This window comes from Myxine glutinosa, chromosome 1 (assembly GCF_964187855.1).
Source record: "Myxine glutinosa chromosome 1, kmMyxGlut1.1, whole genome shotgun sequence".
NCBI lineage: Eukaryota > Metazoa > Chordata > Myxini > Myxiniformes > Myxinidae > Myxine > Myxine glutinosa.
Genome location: NC_136261.1, coordinates 108,513,218 through 108,537,614, shown reverse-complemented (window position 1 = coordinate 108,537,614; position 24,397 = coordinate 108,513,218). Strand labels below are relative to the sequence as shown.

The following is a 24,397-nucleotide window of genomic DNA, read 5'->3' as shown; positions in this document are numbered from 1 at the left end:
GGTTTGCCACAGTACTTTGCGATGCTATTTTTGAGAGAAATATTCTGAATTTCCTTCTGCCAGACTGCCGGTCCTGTATTATGGAAGATTTTGTCAGCTAATGCTTTCTGCCTTACAATTGACTTTAGATGAGACAAGGAAAGGCACTAGCAGTTTATTAGGCAATGCTGCAATGCTGTTTTCTGCGCCTTTCTACAACTGGTTTCTCGAAAATAAATAACGCATTATCAGGGTCACAGTCAGCTGTGACTTGCACCGATATATCATTGCATAAGGTTACCGGCTGGGCGATGGAATCTAAAAAAAAGTACAGTAGTGTAAGACAGACAGGCAATCTATACACCTGGCACATATTCTCAAACGATTGGAGATTGGAAAAATAAAATTGACGATATGGGGAAAACCCATCATCTGTAACTATGGTTTTTAAAATATGGTATCCATCATCTGTAATTGTGACTGCATCCGACATCCTGGTACCCGACTAACTAAGTAGGATACCAACCAAAACATCACCCTATCCAATGAGAATCAATCCCAAAACACTAACAAAGCTGACTACCAACCAAACCATCATCCTAGTTGAGAAGATAAACAATCAGGCAGACTCCAAGACATCAAACCATCCAACACTCCAATAAGTCAGCACGTCAGGCCACCAAGTCAACAATTCACAGCTATCCAGTCACACAAACAGGCAGTTATAACAGTAAAAGTTTATAATTGAAAAAAAAGCTGTGCTTACTAGTTGGTAAAGCAGACGGTCACGGCAGATGTTGAAGTGAAGGAGAAGCTTGAGAATTGCCACATGACCTCCGCCTGTGGTAGGGTGGGTTGAAGTGGACCAATCCGGGCATCACTTGACTGGTGTAGATGATGTGGGAGAGATGTTATAGCCTTGTCCCACATACGAGACAGATGAAATCGCAAATTGCCCCTTTTGTTGAGAGATGGTGATTCAACCCTTTCCCAAATGGATTCCTTTACACCACAAGCAAACCACTTTTTTCTGTCTAAGATAACAACTTGACTGTTATCAAAGCTGTGACCATGCAGGTTCAAGTGCGTATATACAGCAGAGTTCAACGCCTCTTCATACCATGGACGACGATGTTGCTTCATATTGCCTTAAGCTTGGCTTTACCCGCTATTAAGTCCAGCTTTCTTTAACTATAAACTTTTATTGTTTTAATTAGACTGGATGGATAATAAAAACCTGCATCGATTAATTAGACTGGATGGATAATAAAAACCTGCATCGATTAATTAGACTGGATGGATAAAAAAACCTGCATCGATTTAAGCATTTATAATAATAACGAGAACTGCCACTTTATAACTGCTGGCAGTGATGACCTGGTACCACAAGACATCTCGTTTTGATACAACCCTGCTTTCATTGGGCACACATGACACATGGCGTCTTCTTTAGATAACCGAATTCAGTATTGGATTTTAAATATGAAAAAAAAATGATGGGTCCTCGGGATCTTTTGTCCATTTAATTGTCCATTTGTGTATTTCATTTCTGTTCTTTATTGATTTGATTAATATTATGGTTTTTATTGTTTAATATTTTTTAGTAATATTATTACATATTATTTGTTTAATTGTTCTGTTACATTTGTAGGGGGTAGGCAGCGATTACCTTAGTCCAGGTATAATTGCATAGGTAGTATGCTCCGAATGTCATGTAGCCATCTTGATGTACATAAGTTAGGCCGCATGTCGTGGAAGAGCGTATCTTCGTTCCCATCACGAGGGGTGGGGTTATGCTAATTAGTTAGAGATTAATGGTAAATCCCTGTATGTAATGGCCTCTGTTATTTTTCCTCTGTTCCTTATGACACACGCAGCACACACATAGCCAGGAAATCGTGCATTATTAACCATAAATAAAACCAACCGGTAGCAGGACAATGAGCAATACCGTGGATAACACCGACCTGGTGAGCACACAGGCACAGGCAGGGTCGGGGGGTCATGCCCCGAAGAGCAGTGATTGGTCCGGGATTGATTGGCGCAAGGATGGCTAAGATGGGACAATGGGATTGGTGGAGCAGGACGGATGATGTCAGAGCCCCGAGTATAAAAGAACACTCTGCCCGACATATTCTCTTCTCATATATATCATATCTCATATCATATCATATCATATCTCATATCATATCTCATATTCGACATATTCTCTGCCCGACATATTCTCATATTCATATTCCACTTCTTGATTTCACGCATGTTCTGGGTTTGGTGGTGAGTGGTCGTGTCCCCGACATTTTCTTGTGGCTGGCTCTGATTTTTGGGATTCGACAACGAACGGTCGAAGTTCACGAGTTCTCTTCCTCTTGGCCTCTTCACTTCTTAGTCTTCTCATGGCTGGCTCTGATCTTCTGGCTTTGGCGGTGAACGGTCATGATTTGATATCTCTCTCTCTGCTTCGGGAGTTCACGGCGAGTGGTCGGAGTTCGTGGCGCTCTTGCGCTGAGAGATGTGGGTGTTGGTGAACAAGAGCGTGAGGACAAGCGTGGCTGGAAGAGCGAGCTGTGCGCCAAGGTCATTCCTATGCACAGACATCGCGCCAAAGAGCGCATTTTCTCGCGCAAGGACGCGGGAACCAGGACAATTCTGATGAGATTCAAGAGCAGCTCGGAGCTAAGTGCCCACAAATAACACACATTTCTTTTTGTTCTTTTATACTTCCCTTTGTCTGTATTTGGGTCTGTGTGGGGGCGCTCCAATTCGGAATTTAGTTTTATCGTTAATTCTTTGTTACCGGCATTTTCTTTAATAAAGCCAGTATTTTTGTACATTTTAATCCTGTGTCGGCTTGGAATTAATTTATCCAGGTGCGAAGAAGTGGGGTGGAAGCCGTCTGGTAAGTTCGTCATCCTCCTTTCCCTCGCGTGTAAAGAATACAGTCATTTTTGGATTGAACGCCTTGGAGTTAAAGCTCGTTTGGTCATCCGTGTCACCCTGCGGTGTTTACTACTAGTGGGGCGGCTTAGCCCAAATATTCAAAAGAATTGTGCATTTTGTGAAACAAGCACCAAATTTGGCACAAATGTACATTAATATGTTGCGAACATTTTCAGATATTGGGCCACTTGAAATTCCGTAATTTTTTTTTTCAAATTTTTTCAAATTTCGTAATTTCAAAATTTTCGGGTGACACCGTCACAATTTCGGTCTTCGAGGCCGGCCGATAGGCAAAGTGTGACCAGAAGGGACGAGGTTCTCCTGACCACGTGGCCCTCGATCTGGGAAGCGAGAGGCGTTCCATTAGTGGACGCGCCCCTCACGCCCGACTTTTGGGCGGCCCCGGCAGGCCGTTTGTTTTGACGTTCCGTGACAGGCCCCGCACCCCCACCTCCGGGCCGACCGGAAGCTTGTGCTGAGTACATCATACCTGAACAACTCAGTGAGGCAGAACACAGCAGTGCACACCAGGGTGACCCCTTCAGTGCATAAACCAATTAACCTGTCCACTGCAGGGCATATAGAAATGAAGTTATTTTCTGCATATAATAATAATATAAGTTCAGTTCTATATAACAATTTCTGTTATCACCACTACCACTACAACTACCACTACTACAAGCTTTGTCTGGAATTTTGTGGACTAACAGACAAACAGACATACAGACAAGCTGGGATCAAAACATTACCTCCTTCCACCATTGAGTGTAGAGGTAAACATCATGGAAATTATATCATGCCCTAGATTTAATTCATGCTTACCCGTGTATTTGCTTCACTGGTTCACAAGGTCTTTTGCATAGATGTAATTCAGACTCTCGTCTTCATTGCTGACCACACAATGTTCGCAACATATTAATGTACATTTGTGCCAAATTTGGTGCTTGTATCACAAAATGCACAATTCTTTTGAATATTTGGGCTAAGCCGCCCCACTATATCGGCCGGCCTCGAAGACCGAAATTGTGACGGTGTCACCCGAAAAATTTGAAATTACGAAATTTGAAAAAATTTGAAAAAAAAAATTACGGAATTTCAAGTGGCCCAATATCTGAAAATGTTCGCAACATATTAATGTACATTTGTGCCAAATTTGGTGCTTGTATCACAAAATGCACAACAGGTTTGCTATGCTGCTACACTATACAGGGTAGTGACATGATAATTCTTTATTGATTTGTTTACTTATTGTCTTTAATATGTTGTTAAGTGAGGTTAAAGTTATGTTGGGGTGACCAATAATTTGCCCTGGTAACGCATCCCCCCTTTATAACATGTCTAAGGGAATATCTCAACTTCTTAATGTTACACTTTCTAGGAATGCATGCCCATCCCCTTTATAATATGTCTATGGGAATGTCTTGTCTGCATTAACATTATTTTGCTTAATGTTGCACTTTCTAGGAATGCATGCCCATCACCTTTATAACATGTCTATGGGAATATCTCGACTGCTTAATGTTGCACTTTCTAGGAATGCATGCCAATCACCTTTATAACATGTCTATGGGAATATCTCGACTGCTTAATGTTGCACTTTCTAGGAATGCATGCCCATCAACCTTTATAACATGTCTAAAGGAATATCTCAACTGATTAATGTTGCACTTTCTAGGAACGCATCTCATCCCCTGTATAACATGTCTATGGGAATGTTTCGTCTGCATTAACATTGTTTTGCTTAATGTTGCACTTTCTAGGAACGCATCCCCATCTCCTTTATAACATGTCTATAGGAATGTCTCGTCTGCATTAACATTGTTTTAATTAATGTTGCACTTTCTAGGAACGCATCCCCCTCTCCTTTATAACATGTCTTTGGGAATATCTCAACTGCTTAATGTTGTACTTTCCAGCAATGCATCCACGACGTTAAGTGGAACTTGCTGCAGCGCGTTTTACATTAACAATTATACAATTTATTTCAGAAAATATCGCACTTTGCATTTTTATTTTTTTTTATCAATTTTTTATTTTTAAACTTTTCAATGTCTTAAACCATAGATAGATAAGTCGATTCTGAGCATAAGTCTATGCCCGGACTTTCTGAAGGATGGGAAGTTTTGACTTGTATGCCAATATACAGTGCATTCAGTAAGTATTCAGACCCCTTCACTTTTTTCACATTTTGTTATGTTGCAGCCTTATGCTGAAATCGTTTAAATTCCTTTTTTCCCTCATCAATCTACATTCAGTACCCCATAATGACAAAGAGAAAACAGGATTTTAGAAAGTTTTGCAAATTTATTAAAAAGAAAAAACTGAAATATCACATTGACATAAGTATTCAGACCCTTAACTCAGTACTTAGTTGAAGCACCTTTGGCAGCGATTACATCCTCGAGTCTTCTTGGGTATGACGCCACAAGCTTTGCACACCTGAATTTAGGGATTTTCTGCCATTCTTCTCTGCAGATCCTCTCAAGTTCTATCAGGTTGGATGGGGACCGTCAGTGGACAGCCATTTTCAGGTCTCTCCAGAGATGTTCGATTGGGCTCAAGTCAGGGCTCTGGCTGGGCCACTCAAGGACCTTCACAGAGTTGTCCCGAAGCCACTCCTGCGTTGTCTTGGCTGTGTTCTTCGGGTCATTGCCCTGTTGGAAGGTGAACCTTCGGCCCAGTCTGAGGTCCTGAGCGCTCTGTTTCAGGTTTTCATTAAGGATATCTCTGTACTTTGCTCCGTTCATTGTTCCATCAACCCTGACCAGTCCCCCAGGCCCTGCTGGTGAAAAACACCCCCACAGTATGATGCTGCCACCACCATGCTTCACCGTTGGGATGGTATTGGGAAGGTGATGAGGGGTGCCTGGTTTCCTCCAGACATGACGCTCAGAATTGAGGCCAAACAGTTCAATCTTGGTTTCATCAGACCACAGAATCTTGTTTCTGAGAAGTCCAGAGTCTGAGAGTCCTTTAGGTGCTTTTTTGCTAACTCCAGGCAGGCTTTCATGTGTCTTTCACTGAGGAGAGGCTTCCGTCTGGCCACTCTGTCATAAAGCCCAGGTCGGTGGAGTGTTGCAGTGATGGTTGTCCCTCTGGGAGTTTCTCCCATCTCCACACAGGATCTCTGGAGCTCAGCCAGAGTGACCATCGGGTTCTTGTTCACCTCTCTTACCAAGGCCCTTCTCCCCCGATTGCTCAGTTTGGCCGGGCGGCCAGCTCTAGGAAGAGTCCTGGTTGTTCCAAACTTCTGCCATTTAAGAATAATGGAGGCCACTGTGCTCTTGGGAACCTTCAATGCAGCATAAATTTTTTTGTAGGTTTCCCCAGATCTGTGCCTCGACTCAATCCTGTCTCTGAGCGCTGCAGGCAGTTCCTTCGACATCATGGCTTGGTTTTTGCTCTGATATGCATTGTCAGCTGTGAGACCTTATATAGACAGGTGTGTGCCTTTCCAAATCATGTCCAATCAATTGAATTTACACACAGATGGACTCCAATCAAGGTGTGGAAACATCTCAAAGATGATCAAGAGAAATGGGAGGCACCTGAGATAAATTTGAAGTGTCATAGCAAAGGGTATGAATACTTATGTCAATGTGATATTTCAGTTTTTTCTTTTTAATAAATTTGCAAAACTTTCTAAAATCCTGTTTTCTCTTTGTCATTATGGGGTATTGAGTGTAGATTGATGAGGGAAAAATTGAATTTATACAATTTCAGCATAAGGCTGCAACATAACAAAATGTGAAAAAAGTGAATGGGTCTGAATACTTTCGGAATGCACTGTATATGGTATATGGAATTCGTACCTGGGTTCGCAGCATCATTTTAAAATAAAACACGAATCAATCCAACCCAGATTGAAAAGTAACTCTACAGACATCTTCCTACTTATTCGTACAATAATTATTTCTTCTTCCCCCCCCCCCCCCCCCCCCTTTTGTGTCTTTGTTACAAGCACTAAAATAGCTCTAAATGCAAATTATGTAAGACATTGAAGTAAAACATGATGAAACGACATCTGAGGAGAGCAATTATGGAAAACACACATTGTAAAGATTATATTGATTGTGATTTACAAAAAAGACATGAAAGATTTTTTATTGACCATTCTTGGTAATGCTGAAGCAATTTTGCTTCAAGGGGAATTTTTACCTTGAGGTGGCTGGAGGTGCCGATGAAGTGGTGAGGCCGAGAAGTGGGAGAGGGATGGTGTTGTAAGCTTTTTTTGTACTCATAATTAGTTCAGCCACGTATTGAGCTGATGAAAATGTTTACAACCAGGTAATTGAAGATTTAACAAGATAGCTCAGTTATTGGCCTGCATGGTCACCTCATTCCTCTCTCCGAGGTTTGAAATTTAATTTTTTTTCTAATCAACCTGGTGGTATCCGACGACAAATGCCATCTTGGTGTTTCACATTAAATTATTTGCATTATTAAGTCTCATCTCAATACCTATATCAATTCATCAGTATATTTTGCAGCGTCGGCCATTTTGCACCAATATCCTGACTAAATTGCTAACTCCACTCTCCTGACTTTCTCGCCAAAGACTATTTATTTTGGCTGACCTTATAAAGGTGCCAACAATTCTACCAGAAGACAAATTAATATCGCAATAGCTTCGCTTTCGGACAGTTCCAACTGCAAAATAAATTCTCAAACATCATAAATGAATAAAAACTCAATTTTATTTCTCTGTTTATATTTCCACGATTGATTGAAGAGCTTGATGATAAGGACGAGAAATATTAAATTTGGAACAAATGTGTATTTTTACCAGAGATTGTCGATTTATTGGTTTATGAAGCAAAATTTTCTTACCTAATTAACACGATAATTGTTTTTAAAACATCCACTTATCGTGGTGAGATGATGAATTTTTTAAAGGATTCTCGATGAGAGATTCTCGATCAAGCTGGTGTCCTTCTCGATGATGTCTCGAAAGGTTACAAGGGGACAACTCCTTCTCTGGGGTCCCTCAGACCTCCAGCATAGAATCTTCTTTGCAGGTTCTTCATATTGCATCACATGACCAGCAAGGCGATTGCGGCGTTCCCTCACAATAACAGAGATGCTGGACAAAGAATCATACATATCCCTGTTGGTGATATTGTCTTGTCAAGAAGCATTCGGGACTTTACGAAGGAACTGGTGTAGGTACCATCCAGTGATTTCTCCAATTTTTTGGATCGAGGTCCAGGATATCTAGCTGGCACCATGAGAAAGAGTCATACTGTAAGGTTTGAATCCATGTTGGGCTAAATAACCCTAAAGGAATTTTATTTTATTTTATACATTTATCATTTGACATAAAACGAATGCATATAGTTGTGCGAGTACCTGTCAAAGGGATGTCTGCTATATTCCCTGAAGTATTTGGTTAACTTTTGCTTCAAACATTGAACATTGTAATTAAAGGGACTAGCGTGACTCGGCACGCCCTGCGCGCCTCACCACACGTCGTTTCAGAGGGATAGGCATCTTTGACCATTTCGGTGTCTTTTGGGTCTTCATGGTGTTTTGGGTCTTCAGTGCCATTTGGGTCTTCAGGGTCTTTTGCATCCTCTGGGCCTTTAAGGGTATTTTGGGTCTTTGAGGTGTTTTTGGGTCTTCAGGGTCTTTTGGGTCTTTGGTGTCTTCAGAGGCGTTTGGGTCTTAAGGGTCTTCAGTGTCTTTTGGGTCTGCAAGGTTCTTCAGGGGCTTTTGGGGTCTTTTTGGTCTTTGGGGTATTTTTGGTCTTTGGGGTCTTTGGGGTCTTCGGGGTCTTTTGGGTCTTCGGGGTCTTTTTGGTCTTTGGGGTCTTTTGGGTCTTCGGGGTGTTTTGGGTTTTTGGGGTGTTTTGGGTTTTCGGGGTGTTTTGGGTCTTCAGGGAGGTTTGGGTCTTCGGGGTGTTTTTGGTCTTTGGGGTGTTTTGGGTCTTTGGGGTGTTTTGGGTCTTTGGGGTGTTTTGGGTCTTTGGGGTGTTTTGGGTCTTCGGGGTGTTTTGGGTCTTCGGGGTGTTTTGGGTCTTCGGGGTGTTTTGGGTCTTCGGGATGTTTTGGGTCTTCGGGGTGTTTTGGGTCTTCGGGGTGTTTTGGGTCTTCGGGGTGTTTTGGGTCTTCGGGGTGTTTTGGGTCTTCGGGGTGTTTTGGGTCTTCGGGGTGTTTTGGGTCTTCGGGGTGTTTTGGGTCTTCGGGGTGTTTTGGGTCTTCGGGGTGTTTTGGGTCTTCGGGGTGTTTTGGGTCTTCGGGGTGTTTTAGGTCTTCGGGGTCTTTTAGGTCTTCGGGGTCTTTTAGGTCTTTGGGGGTCTTCAGGGTATGTTGGGTCTTCAGGGGTCTTGGTGGTCTGAAGGGTCTTGGGGGAATTTAAAGGGTCGTCAAAGGTCTGAGGGGTCTCAGCAGTCTTAACGCAATTTAGAGGGTTAATTAAGAGGGTGATAATTTTTTCTTGAAGATGAAGAAGACGATTTTGTCGCATATAAACATACATACGTAGCGAACCATATACAGTCACGTGAAAAAGTAAGTACACCCCATGTAAAGTTTTGACTTTTTCAACATATTTCAACATACAGCTATTTGATCTTCATTTCAACAATATTGATAGATAAAGGTGATATAATATAACAAATATCATGAAACATTTACATTTTGTTGTCCATTGTATAATTTAAATAAACATAAATGCAAATTTCGCATGTGGAAAAAGTAAGAACATCCTTGGCTCTAATAGGTGGTATTGCCCCCTTTGGCAGAAACAACCTCAAGTAGGCGTTTCTTATAATTGTCTACCAGTCTCTGACATCGACTGGGAGAAATTTTTTCCCACTCCTCCATGCAGAATTATTTCAGCTGTGCGATGTTTGAGGGGTTTCTTGCATGCACAGCTCGTTTCAAATCCCCCACAACATCTCGATGGGATTTTGATCTGGGCTTTGACTTGGCCATTCCAGAACCCTCCATTTCTTTCTTTTCAGCCATTCCTTGGTGGCTTTACTGGTATGTTTCGGGTCATTGTCATGTTGCAAGGTCCACCTTCGGTTGAGCTTCAACTTTCCGACAGATGGCCTCACATTATCCTCAAGCACCCTCTGGTACAATGAAGAATTCATAGTGGATTATATGATGGTGAGCTGCCCAGGCCCTGATGCAGCAAAGCTGCCCCAAACCATAATATTTCCACCACCATGCTTTACAGTTGGTATCAGGTTCTTGTGGTCAAATGCTGTCTTTGGTTTTCGCCAAACATGTCTTCTGGTACTGTGGCCAAATAGCTCTACCTTTGACTCATCTGTCCAGAGCACATTGTTCCAGAAGTGCTGGTCTTTGCCTAGGTGTTCATTGGCAAACTTTAGTCTTGCCCTGATGTTCTTTCTGGATAGCAAAGGTTTCCTCCTGGGACACCTCCCATGTAGATCAAATTTGTGCAGCCTCTTTCTAATGGTAGACTCATGCACTTTGACATCAACAGTGGCAAGAGCTACCTGTAGGTCCCGTGATGACATTCTGGGGTTCTTAGAGACTTCTTTCAGCATCTTGCGGTCTGCTCTCGGCTGAACTTGCTGGGGCGGCCTGGCCTGAACAAGTTGGCAGTTGTTTGGAATCTTCTCCACCTGTAGATGATCTTCCGGACTGTCGAATTATTGATTTCAAATTGTTTGGAGATCTTTTTAAATCCCTTCCCAGACTCATAGGAATCGATAACCTTCTTTCTGAAGGCCTCATAGAGCTCTTTTGATCTAGGCATGGTGACGCCGCACACTTCAACAACAAAGAGCAAACCAAACTAAATGTCTGAGGTTTAAATAAGACAGGTTCCTCCAAGATCCTCTCTAACGATGTTCTAATCATTTGCACCTGAGGTGTTGCACCTGAATCTAATTTTAGGTATTTGAAGTAGTGATAAATGTAGGGGTGTACTTACTTTTTCCACATGCGAAATATGCATTTATGTTTATTTAAATTATACAATGGACTACAAAATGTAAATGTTTCATGATATTTGTTATATTATATCACCTTTATCTGTCAATATTGTTGAAATGAGAATCAAATAGCTGTATGTTGAAATATGTTGAAAAAGTCAAAACTTTACATGGGGTGTGCTTACTTTTTCAGGTGACTGTATGTTTGCTCGATTATAATGAGATATATTTCTGTAATATTTGCCAACGTTGTAAATATATGGTGCCAAAGACAAGAAATTGGCTGATAAGTATTTAAGGAGCCCAACATGGATGCCACATTGAATAAGAGCGCTGTCGTGTAAACCAATTTTTTTGGGGTGGTTAGCAGAGGGTTTTCAAAGGGTTCCATTCTGTCGATATTATTGCACCAAAAAAGGGAATTCCATCTAAATATTGGAATTTCATAGCTAATAAGGCGAGGTGACCCACAAAAATGTATGTCTGCAAGCGTATGCCACAATTCCTGTTTTTAAGCTCCTCCATGAGCATCAGATGGATGCGCAACATCCTCAGACTGAATCTGTTCCTATTCAGAGAGTGATTGAAAGAGGGGAGGCCATGTGTGGAATAGATAGCAGCTGTCCATTCGAAGGTGGATTACAATTGGGGTGTGAATATCAAGCAGTTATGATAATGTAGGCAGAGGAAGACGCAATTCTGCCTTTTCAGCTTGCACCACACCCCAGTCCATTGCTGCAAAAGCAAAAGACAACAGATCATCTACAAAGGAGGAAAGTGGCATATGGCAACCTGCAGACCAATATGTAGATAACAATTGACGCTGCAGAGATGATCAATTTACCTTCAATTCGTTTTGCATCGTCATTCGATGCTTTAAGCAAACTAGAAGCATCCACTCCCTACGCAAGCAGCCAGGGGGGTTATGTTATTATTTTAAAATACCTTTCCAAAATACCTCTTGCTGTGTAATTAAAAACACCTCACTGCACTGGGAAACGTGGGGACAGGAATACTGTACTGTAAAGGGTTTGGACTTATAATACCCTCTCCCACCTATAGGTGGCACTACACAATACAAATTTACATAAGTAAGTTGTCCTTCTACCAACAAAGATAAAAACACACTGTGCATTAATTGGGGCCATGCTGATCCTACGTATCAAGTCTGGATGTAATCGGCCCAGAACTGTAGGAGGAGTAGCGTGACAAACACGCACACAAGCGTGAATTATAGTCAGGAATCACGTATTAGTGGCTTGATATTTTAGAATCCTGAGTTTGAGTCCCTATCATTCTATCTAACACCAAGTCAGTTGACTCAGCCTGTTATTCTTACAAGGTCGGCGAAATGAGCAACAGCTGACTGGGCAATGGGGGGCACTGCATCAGTGGCACAGCCGCACCCCCAGAAAAAATGATGCAGCCAAGCAGCCACAGCCTGAATACGAACCACAACCACCACATATAAGTCACAAGGTTTGAATAGCATGGAAAATAACTTCAATTGCAATTTCATCCATTCCATTGTGTCCATTCCATTTAGGGGGGCAGGGAGGGACTTTTTAGTAAGGGAAACATATGAAAATCTGTTAACTAAATTGTTACCAAAAATTTTCTTCACCAATATGTTTGTAAAGGTGTGTAATAACATGTGTTAAAATGTTGAAGGTCAACTCCCGTGGGAAACCCAGAAAAAAAGCTGTTGAATTCGGGTACCGAAAAATTATTTTCGAGAATTTTTTTTTTTATAATCGGCCCTTAAGTAACTTATGAGGGGTCAAATAAGGGTTTTTCATGATTCTGAGTTGATTGTTAACATTTATATTTCACCACAGACACTCCTTTGTGGAAAAATAATTTCTAAATATATCTCATTTTCTACTTTGCAGGACATGGAGTCTAGCAATATGGATGAAGACGTTACTCCACCTGTGCTCAATTGCTTCATCTGTGCACGCTCGGATACACCAGCTGAAAGGCTCATACAGGCAACTCCAAAGGGATACTCAACTTTATTGAAACAAGCAGAAACTGTCGAAAATGTTACTGTTGTGGAACGTATGAAGGAGGCTCAAAAGGAAGGAAAACTGAGGTACCACCAGAAGTGTAAAAATGATCTGTACAACAACTTTGTTGCAACCACCAAGAAGTCAGCTCAAGCATCAAAGGCAGAGAAAGAGTCATCAAAGTTGAAGAGAAGACGCACTACTTGTGAGTTCAGTTCATCAACTGGCTGCAGTTCTAAAAGATCACAGTCAGTTGACCTCCTGTATAAGGATGTATGCATTCTTTGCAACCAACCAGCCCAGCTCTACAAAAATAATCCAGCACAAGCTAGAAAGAAATACAGAGTGCCAGATAATTTGACTGCAGATACACTGAAGGCAAGCTTGCTGAAGACAGCACGGAGTCGCGGGGATGACTGGGGCACTGAAGTCACTGGACGCCTGGAAGGGATCAACGACTTGGTAGCAGAAGAAACACTGTACCATTTGCGATGCAAACTTATGTTTGCGAGAGGTGACAGTTTGTCCAAGACTGATGAGGAAGGAAAAAGGAAGAGAGGACAGAGGAGTATTGATGAGGAGCGAGAGGCAGTTTTTATTGAATTCTGCGAATGGTTAGACTCAGAATTAGAGCATGGGGTAATGAACATGGACCAAGTCCATGAAAAGCTGCAGGAGTTTGATCAGTCACCAGAGAAGAGCCTTTCTTATTCAAAGCATTGGCTAAAGATAAAACTTCTAGAGAAATACGAAGACACCTTGTATTTCACAACACAGGAAAGAAGGGCAGATGTACTCTGTCTCAAAGATGGCACCGACAATATTCTGCGAGACATCATGCTAAACTTGACCATGGAGATGAGAAGACTCAGATCATAAAGACGGCACTCAAGTTCATATCCAATGATATTGCCTTGATTGATTTAGGTCCAAAGTCATACCCCTCCACACACAGTATGACTGACATCGATAGTCAGCTGACACTTGTTCCTGCAAGCCTTCAGATGTTCTTGAGACCGATTGTCAAGACAGACGAAAGAGTTGCCGTTTGGGGGCAGAATTTTATTAAGGCCTGTCGACCTCGGTCTGGAGTATTGCCACACCAAATGGGGCTTGCCATACAACTTGATCATAGATTTGGGTCAAAATGGATGCTCAACAAGTTCCACCGGCTGGGATACACTGAGTCTTACACGGAGACACAAAACTACAAATACTGCTTCCTTAATAGTAGGAGTGGAGATGATGTTCCAGATACTTCTGGCACTCTTGACACCATTGTGGAGGAAACCGATGAACAGATCAATGATGAGGTTGCGGTTGATGCTGCGCTTGAGGATCAATCAGTGATGACAGCCAAAGTGCCAGCCAGTGAAAGTGAATTGTCAAGTAATGATCAGGTGGTCTTTATGGAGGTTGGGGAAACAAACAATGCAGTCACTCAGTTTGTTGGAGACAATATAGATTTAAACATTGTCTCTATTCACGGAAACACTCCCTTTCACTCAATGGGTTGGATCGAAGTCACCTCTCCGGCACCACCTTTGCCAGATCCACAGACAACAGCAGCTTTCCCCCGGGTGAAGTTGAGGGCACTCGACAAAGCCAAGATCCTGAGAGGAACTGAAGTAAAGATTATTCCATTTACGAACAGGAAACAGATAGGAACGAACGCGATCATGTTTCTCCCCCTCGCTGAGCTTTCCTCCTCCCTGGCTCATGATCAGCCACTCCTCACTCCAGGTGACACACTCTGGGCAGCGGGGTGGGTGATCAAAGCCAACGATCCTGAGTTCCCACACTCCAACTGGAATGGCTGGATGAAGAGAATCCATGCTAATGATGCAAAGCAGAGCACACAGATCGAGTTCCTCCCAGGAGAAGGAGATTGAAGGAATTGAAGAAGGGTGAAATTCGGTACAACATGTTCTCAAGGAAGGCAGCGGCAGGAGTGATCAAACCAGAGACTCTACCTCCAACAGAGGGTGCAGCTGCACAACATTCACTCCGTGCCTACCTGCAGACCCGGGACTGGATCCTTCTACAGAGCATGTCTCTGAACCCCAGTGACTATGGATGGACAATAGGTGTGCATGGGTATGAGCCAGTTCCAACACTGGACCCCACGGCTCCTGAGGAGCTATTGCAGTTCACGAGCTGTAATTGTCATGGAGATTGCAGCAACCGGCGATGCAGCTGCAAGAAGAATGGGGTCACGTGCATCTCGGCCTGTGGAGTCTGTAATGGCATTACATGCAGAAACTGCAGTCATGATGTTGTTGAGTCTGAAGAAGACATAGACAATGACTGTTGAAACTTCTGACATTGTGAATGAGAAATAACTCTTGAGTATTATATATGTATGTGAAATAAAAGCTACTTTGTGTGTAAATGTAAAAGTGAAAATATAAATGTTAACAATCAACTCAGAATCATGAAAAACCCTTATTTGACCCCTCATAAGTTACTTAAGGGCCGATTAAAAAAAATAAAAATTCTCGAAAATAATTTTTCGGTACCCGAATTCAACAGCTTTTTTTCTGGGTTTCCCACGGGAGTTGAACTTCAACATTTTAACACATGTTATTACACACCTTTACAAACATATTGGTGAAGAAATTTTTTGGTAACAATTTAGTTAACAGATTTGTGAAATATCTCATAAAATGCCCTTACTATTTGCTTTGAACGTTGTCTCGGCTTTCATTTTAAATTTCATTTAAAAATTTCAAATTTCATTCGATATTAAATGTCTTGACTTTCATTTTGCGCCATATTGTTTGATCATTTCGATCTCACAATATAATGCATGCTTTGCTTCTTTATGTTTATCTACCTGTGTCAATGGCTGAAACCCCATATACACTCCCCTTGTCCTTAACCTGTACTGCTCCCCATGTTTGCTCTAGTCAGGGTTTTATATTATTGGTCTCAAACTATTAAAGTGCTGTCCACGTATAGGAATGCTGGAAAATGGTAATACAGCATATGGTGTGGTCGTGATAGGCTGGAATGGCCTGCACTGGATTAATCCGTTATTTCATTGTATTCTGCACCTGCCGAGAAGAGCAGCAATAAACTTGTATAAATATAATGGCGGAAATGATGACGGTGATCGAATCATAAGCCATTAGCTTTTCTCATGAGACGTGCTATGATGAACGTGTTGAGGAATTGGGACAGACGCTCCACCTTTATTGGAAGCATGCGCGTCCATGCAACAGCGGTGCTGGACGTTGAGAGGTTGAACGGTTCACAGGGCGAGTGGAATATGACCGAAGGAATGATACTCACAAAATGAGCAAAATGAATACCTTTCATTTAATCACGTCAATATTCTACAAGGAAGCGCGCAGGTGATTGTTGGGAAGCTCATCGGATATTCTCCTTGCAAATGCATTGCCTCCAGCTCCCACCCTATTTCCCATTGTTGTACGCTACCAAGACTGGAAGGATAGCTTGGAGCGACACATATGCCCCACTGAGTACCAAGACTGGAAGGATGACCTGGAGCGACACATATGCCCCACTGAATACCAAGACTGGAAGGATGGCCTGGAGCGACACAAATGCCCCACTGAGTACCAAGACTGGAAGGATGACCTGGAGCGACACATATGCCCCACTGAATACCAAGACTGGAAGGATGGCCTGGAGCGACACAAATGCCCCACTGAGTACCAAGACTGGAAGGTTGGCCTAGAGTGACACATGTGCAGATATTCATCAAACTTGGTAGTTATGATCGCCACATGGCAATAAGGTACGAGAGCAGTATCGTTTTGGCACCACCCCCTCGGGCGCGATCAAAAGGAGAAATACTGCTGAGCACCACGTCAATGTGGGGTTCATGGTGATGAGAACCACGTCAATGTGGGGTTCATGGTGACGAGATTCTGAGCACCTCCATGAAGTTTCATTTTTCTGTTTTAATTTTAATGAATGTTTGGGGGGGGGAGCAAGAGGAGGAGAGGAGGGGAGAGGTAAGGCCCATGGGAAGGACGAGCGAAATCCTGTCTATACTCCCCGGTCTCTACTACGACATGAGCCTGGGAGGGGGCAGACCGTTCTCGACCTCACATGAAAACAAAGTCCCACAAGTTAGATTTGACCACAAGAGACAACGAGGAGGTGACCGTTCACTGCCCGGATCAAGTGATTGAAATGCGCGCTTTATATGACGTAGAGGCGGACCTCGGAGAGGACACACCCTTCTGATCCATCCCAACATTTGTGCTTTCTTTCCCTCCCTGTACCGTCTCCATCACTCCGTTCAGCGTCACATCGAGCTCACTCGAGTTTCGCTCTTTGCGGATTTATTTGAGCAATTCTCCAAAAGGAAATATTCGAATAACTTTCCTTTAATCATCTTCAAACACTCAAAAGTTGTTAAAATCACGACTTAAATCAGCCATTTAACACTTCGAAGGTATTCTGCCCTCGTTCCTTCCTCTCGATCGTCATAATTCGACAAGTACAAAACTTCATCCGATCAAGATGAAATTTCTTGAGCATAATCTAGGAATAAATTAGTTTAGAAAACAAATAATGATGACGTCATCGGTCACGTGGTTCGGCCGCCATCTTGGAAAAACCGAAAAACTTTGCACCTCTATATCTCCGAAAGTGCTGAATAGAAAAAATTGAGACATGTCTCGTTGTAAAGAATTCTCCATGGGGAATAAAATATGTTAATGACGATGTCATAGGTGCCTCCATTATGACATCATAATTCGACAAGTACAAAACTTCATCCGATAAAGATGAAATTTCTTGAGCATAATCTAGGAATAAATTAGTTTAGAAAACAAATAATGATGACGTCATTGGTCACGTGGTTTGGCCGCCATATTTGTTTTAACACAAATGCCTTAACAAAAGCAAAACAAAATAATAAGCAAAATAAAATCTGTCTTGATAAAATGCTTTAAAATGCTTAGTTTTGAAAAGCGGTGAAGGTCAAAGGTCAGGGGTCGAGTTTTCATTTTAAATATATTTCAAACCACTATAACTCTAAAAGTTCAAGAGATATGCATACACCTACTGTTACTGACATATAGGAAGTCACATACGACATTTCATTTGGCACATGACCTTTGACTTTGAGTGACCTTGAAAGGTCAAAATCAAGGTCAAAAACAGTTTTTTTTACTAATAACTCTGTAAAACATTATCCTATTCCCTTCTAACCAACACCAAAATGTTCATTATTCAATTCCCGAAATATAACATGTGGCATAAAATGTTCAACAATGCTTAGTTTTAATTATTTTTGGGGTCAAAGGTCAGGGGGCCAAGTTTTCATTGAAAATATATTTCAAACCACTATAACTCTGAAAGGACAAGAGATATGCATACACTTACTCAGTTACCTTCCATTGCTTAGCGTATATACATGTATAGATTTCCCGCCATTTTGATCCAAAATGGGCGATAAAAAAGTACATTCCGGCAAGTCCTCGGTCTCTGACCAATTTTTCATTTGTTTGTTTGTTTGTTTGTTGTACACCGCTCCTTTCCTATTCCATCTCCACTCTCCAGGCACTGCATAATGTCAATGCGGGGCACTGAAAGGGGCCTGGCAATGATGCGTGCTGAAAGGGAGTACTCAGTTTTCACTCTGGCTTCTTGTTACTTGCAAAATCAAAGATTTGGTTGGTTGGTTGCATTTGCTATTACTTGGCAAAAAAACAATTTTTTGACAAGTATGTTGATCACTCCGTTTTATGTGTTTGTTGTGTTTGTACTCCCGCCAGGGAGTAATGCATTCAATCGTGTCCGTCCGTGTGTGTGTGTGCGTATGTGTGTTCGTATGTTTGTGAACAAGATATCTGGTTTGTGTGTGTGTTTGTTTGTCTGTCAATTTTCAATTTTTCATCCGATTGACTGGAAAATTTAACAGTATTTGCATAGTGCCTCACTTAATTGGGAAAGTAACTACTTTTGAGGTCAAAATGTCAAAGGTCAACTCAAGGTCAAACTTCCAAAATCATTAATTTTCATCTGAAAAATCATCAATTTTCATCTGATTGACTTGCAAATTTAACAGCATCTGCATAGTGCTTCACTGAATTGGGAAACCAACTAGTTTTGAGGTCAAAGGTCAACTCAAGGTCAAACTTCCAAAATCATCAATTTTCATCTGAAAAACCGTCAATTTTCATCCAGTTGGCTTGGACATTGAACAGCATTTGCACATTGAGTCATTAAATTGGAAAACCAACTATTTTTGAGGTCAAAATGTCACAGGTCAACTCAAGGTCCAACTTCCAAAATCATTCATTTTCATCTGAAAAATCATCAATTTTCATCTGATTGACTTGAAAATTTAACAGCATTTGCATAGTGCCTCACTGAATTGGGAATCCAACTCTATTTAAGGTCAAACAAGGTCAAACTTCCAAAATCGTCATTTTTCATCTGAAAAACCATCAATTTTCATTCGGTTGACTTGGAAATTGAACAGCATTTTCACATTAAGTCACTAAATTGGAAAACCAACTATTTTGAGGTGAAAATGTCAAAGGTCAACTCAAGGTCAAATTTCCAAAATCATTAATTTTCATCTGAAAAATCATCAATTTTTATCTGATTGACTTGAAAATTTAACAGCATTTGCATAGTGCCTCACTGAATTGGGAAACCAACTCTATTTGAGGTCAAAAGGTCAAACTGAAGGTCAACCTTCCAAAATCATCATTTTTCATCTGAAAAATCATCTATTTTCATCCGATTGACTTGAAAATTTAACAGAATTTGCATAGTGCCTCACTGAATTGGGAAATCAACTATTTTTGAGGTCAAAAGGTCAACTCTAGGTCAAACTTCCAAAATCCATTTTTATCTGAAAAATCTCATCAATTTTCATCTGATTTTGAAAATTTAACAGCATTTGTTTAGTGCCTCACTGAATTGGGAAACCAACTAATTTTGAGGTCAAAAGGTCAACTCTAGGTCAAACTTCTAAAATCGTAAATTTTCATCTGAAAAATCGTCACTTTTCATGCTATTGACCCGGGATAACATCAAGATCGTCAATTTTGATCTTGATGAAATGGACAATTTGCTAGATCAATGGAAAGCTTTGGGGGGGGGGGTGGATTTTGCAAGTATCGTGCTCTGCATAACGTCTTGTTTGTTTGTTTTCTTGTTTATCTGGGTGATATCTCAGCCATCCTTTGAGCAAGGAAGCTGAAATTTTGGCACAATAGTGAGCAAGTGCTTTAGCAAAAAAAGTATTTTTTCTTTTTTGATTAATCGATTAATTGATTAATTACTTAATTATTTATCGATTAAGTACATATTTATTTCCTTTCTCATCTAGGCAATATCTCAGGCACCTTTTGAGCTAGGAAGCAAATATTTGGACACGAGAGTGAACAAGTGATGTAGCTATAAAGGATATTTTTGCTTTATTGATTCATCAATTAATCATTTATTGAGGAGTCAATTAATCGATTAATTATTCAATTTTTGATTAATTACTTAATTAGTTTTCAAAAAGTTACAGATTCGGATGAAACACTGATGGTGTAGGTATGCCATTAGCCAATTGATGAAGAAATTAATTATTTTCCGATTATTACCTCCGCCACCAAAGGTGGATGGGTGTTATGTTTTCACCCCTGTCTGTCTGTTTGTCTGTCCGTTTGTGAACAAAATATCACAAAACGTTGTGGAAGGATTGGGACGAAATTTGGCAGAGATGTAGCTTATGTGACAACGACGAAATGATTAGATTTTGGTGAAGATCCGGATTCGGATCTGGCTACTATAATTTTTTTAAGTGATTCTTCACCATTGGGAGATAGGGACAAAAACGATACATAGCAGGATATCTCAAAAAGTTGTAGACGGATTTGGACAAAACTTGGTGGACCGGTTGGGTATCTGACAAGGACGATTCGATTCGATTTCAGTAAAGATCTGAATAAGGATTCGGATATGAGAATTATTAAATTATTTAAGTGATTCTTCACCATTGGGAGATAGGGCCAAAAACGATACATAGCAGGATATCTCAAAAAGTTATATATGGATTTCGACGAAACCTGTTGTGCAGGTTGTGTGTGAGACAAGGAAGAATCGTTCCAATTTTGATGAAGATCTGAATCCGGATCCAGGTATTATAATTTTTTAAGTGATTCTTCACCATTGACTAATATGGCCAACCAGGTGGAGGTATGTATGCTCTCTACTGAGTGCCGTTCTAGTTATATATTTATTTTAATTTCACAATTAATCAATCAATTGTTGTACACCTCTCCTTCCCAATACCGTATCTATGTGCTTGAGGATGTAATTTATTTATTTGGCATGGGGGTGGTGTACTTTGAATGTATCTGTACTTGTTTGTTTTCTTGCTTGCTTGTTTGTTTGTTTGTCCAGGCAATATCTCAGCCATTCTATAAGCGTGGAAGCTGAAATTTGGGCACAATAGTGAACACTTGCTTTGGTAAAAACTGTATGTTTTTTTTATTTTATTTATCAGTCAATTGATGAATTACTTTATCATTACTAATTAATTAAGTACTTATTTATTTCCTTTTTCATCTGGGCAATATCTCAGGCATATTTTCAGCCAGGAAGCTGATATTCGACAAAGACAGTGACCAAGTGATTTGGCTGTAAAGGATATTTTTGATTTATTGATTAGTCAATTAATCAATTAATTATTTAATTTTCCGATTAATGACTTCATTAATTTTCAAAATGTTACATCTTCGGATGAAACACTGGTGGTTGAGATATGCTATTAGCCAAATGGTTAAGAAATTATTTTACGATTGATTGATTAATTACATAATTAAAATCAATTATTCATTTATTTTGATTATGCAATTAATCAATCAATTATTGTACACCTCTCCCTGCCAGTACGGTCTCTATGCGCTGCACGGTGGTTTCGCCAGGTGCTGAAGGTTTCCCGGCAATGCCGGGCACTGGAGGATTTTATTTATTTATTTTGGCATGGGGGCGGTGTACTTTGAATGTAACTCTACTTGTGGGGTTTTTTTTTTGTTTGTTTTTTTTTAAGGGCATTTTTAATGCGTATCAGGGATTATTATAACATCTTTCACTAGAAGGGTTCCACCACATTTGAAGAAATGTAGCAACATGCATTTGCAAGAGAGTTTTCTAACATAGCTAGGAGAAATATATTTGAGAAGTTTTAGATACAAAAGCGAAAATGTTATCACGTGACTGATTTGGTCCAAAAGATGTTTTGAAGGCTGAGAAAAGCTACGCCGAAGGAGACATCATGACTCAGAACGCAATTAATAGCCTGAATAACTGTGAGATTAGAGGCCAAAGCAATACACATGTCATGCCAGAATACATTAGTACAAATGAAAAAAGTTCCTCTTCACAGAGGCAGTGGAGCTGGAGGAAATAGCTACGACTATTGCCATATTATAATAATTGCAGAAAAGTTACGTCTACAGGAGGGTGGAAGTAACAAACAGCGTTGGTTTGTCACCAGATAATATGACAGCATTGTGGACAGATACCAACAGTTTTGAGCATCTGTATAGAACAAGTAGGCAAAAGCATAAGTGAAGGTGATTTAAGGATGAGTGCTTTCATTTCAGCTTTGACGAGTCGTCTGACAATGCATGCTCGACATACGTATGTTCCAACAAAATCAGCAAAAAAACACTGAATATAGAAGTGCTTGTTTATTTACAAATCCGCCAAAAATCACTCAGAATATAGGGATGCATTTTTACAAATTCGACAAAAGTCACAGATAATTTAGAGACGCATATTATTTACACCTCCAGCGAAAATCACTCAAAATATAGATGCATGTTTATTGACAAATTCGGCGAAATCACTCAGAAATATAAAGATGCATGATTATTTACAAATTCCGCAAAAATCACGCAGATACTTTTGGGATACTTATTTATTTACAAATTTGGCGAAAATCACTCAGAATATAAACGCAAATTTATTTTACAAATTCGGCGAAAATCAGCAATATCATATAGAAATGCATGATTATTTATAAATTCAGTAAAAATCCCCCAGATTACAATTATAGTAAGATGTAGGTTTATTTACAAATTCGATGAAATTACTCAGAATATATGCAGGTTTATTTAGAAATTCAGCAAAAATCACTCAGAAAATTCAGATACATATTTATTTATATATTTGGTGAAAATCACGCAGAGATTTTGAGATGCATGGTTATTTACAAATTCGGCGAAAATCACCAAGATAATAATTGGAACAAATCACTCAGAGAATATAGAGATTCATGATTATTTACAAATTCAGCAAAAATCACTCATATAATTTTGAGATACATAATTATTTCCAAATTTGGCACAAATCACTCAGAGAATATAGAGATTCATGATTATTTACAATTTCAGCAAAAATCACTCATATAATTTTGAGATACATAATTATTTCCAAATTTGGCACAAATCACTCAGAGAATATAGAGATTCATGATTATTTACAATTTCAGCAAAAATCACTCATATAATTTTGAGATACATCATTATTTCCAAATTTGGCACAAATCACTCAGAAAATATAGAGATGCATGTTTATTTACAAATTCAGTGAAAATCACTCAGAAAATATCGAGATGAAAGTTTATTTACAAATTCGGCAAAAATCACACAGAATATAAAGATGCATGTTTATGTAAACAATCTGTGAAAACACTCAGAATATGGACGCATGTTTCTTTACAAGTTTGGCAAAAATCACTCAGAGAATATAAAGATGCATGTTTATTTTCAAACTCGACAAAGTTCAACGTATGAAAGTAGAAAACACAGAACCATTGACCTCTACTACATCCACAAGTCAGCCAAAAACTAGCGCGGCACTCTTCGACGTCACGACGTCGACTGATATGCCTACGCCCACATTATTACATCATTATAATACCTGTCCAAGTTTGCTTTAAATCCATACAGCTGTTCTCAGGTTATCACATTTTTACCTGACATGACCTTTGACTGCTTGACCCCAAAATTTAATCAGCTCATGTTTACATCATTATACATACCTGTACAAAGTTTTAATTTAAATCCCTTCAGCTTTTCACAAGTTATCACAATTTTACCTGACATGACCTCTGACCTTTGATCTCAGGACCACAAAATCTAATCAGTTAATCTTTACATCATTATACATATATGTACCAAGTTTGAATGAGATCCCTATAGCCGTTCTCAAGTTATAGACCTGTTATGGACTGACATTTGACCTTTGCTTCCAAAATCGAATCAGTTAATCTTTACATTATTATGCATGCCTGTACCAAGTTTGAATTAGATCAACTAGCAACGGTACCCACCCTATGGGCGGGGATTCAATTTGGAAGCCCAAATGAAAAGGCAAAAGATCAGAAATTGAAGGTTTTATTTTATTTTAAACGATTCATATAAACATCCGTTGAATCATATCACACGCACATCATCAAAATCTAAACAGTACATGGCGCCCATTTTGAAAAAAAGATTGAATTCTGCAAAACGGAAGCGGCCGCTAAACGTCTTTCTCAGTCGCACGTTTATGTGTGAAGAGTGCG

The 24,397-nt window shown here is 40.1% G+C and overlaps 1 long non-coding RNA gene across 1 annotated transcript in view; it reads right to left on the bottom strand.

Annotated features, from left to right (window-relative positions):
* Positions 1–802: 802 nt before the first annotated feature.
* LOC137419216 (uncharacterized) overlaps positions 803–24,397 on the bottom strand; it is a 154,244-nt gene continuing 130,649 nt past the window's right edge. The window contains exon 3 of the long non-coding RNA XR_010982793.2: positions 803–819. This is a non-coding gene — a long non-coding RNA (uncharacterized LOC137419216). The remainder of the gene's footprint in view (positions 820–24,397) is intronic.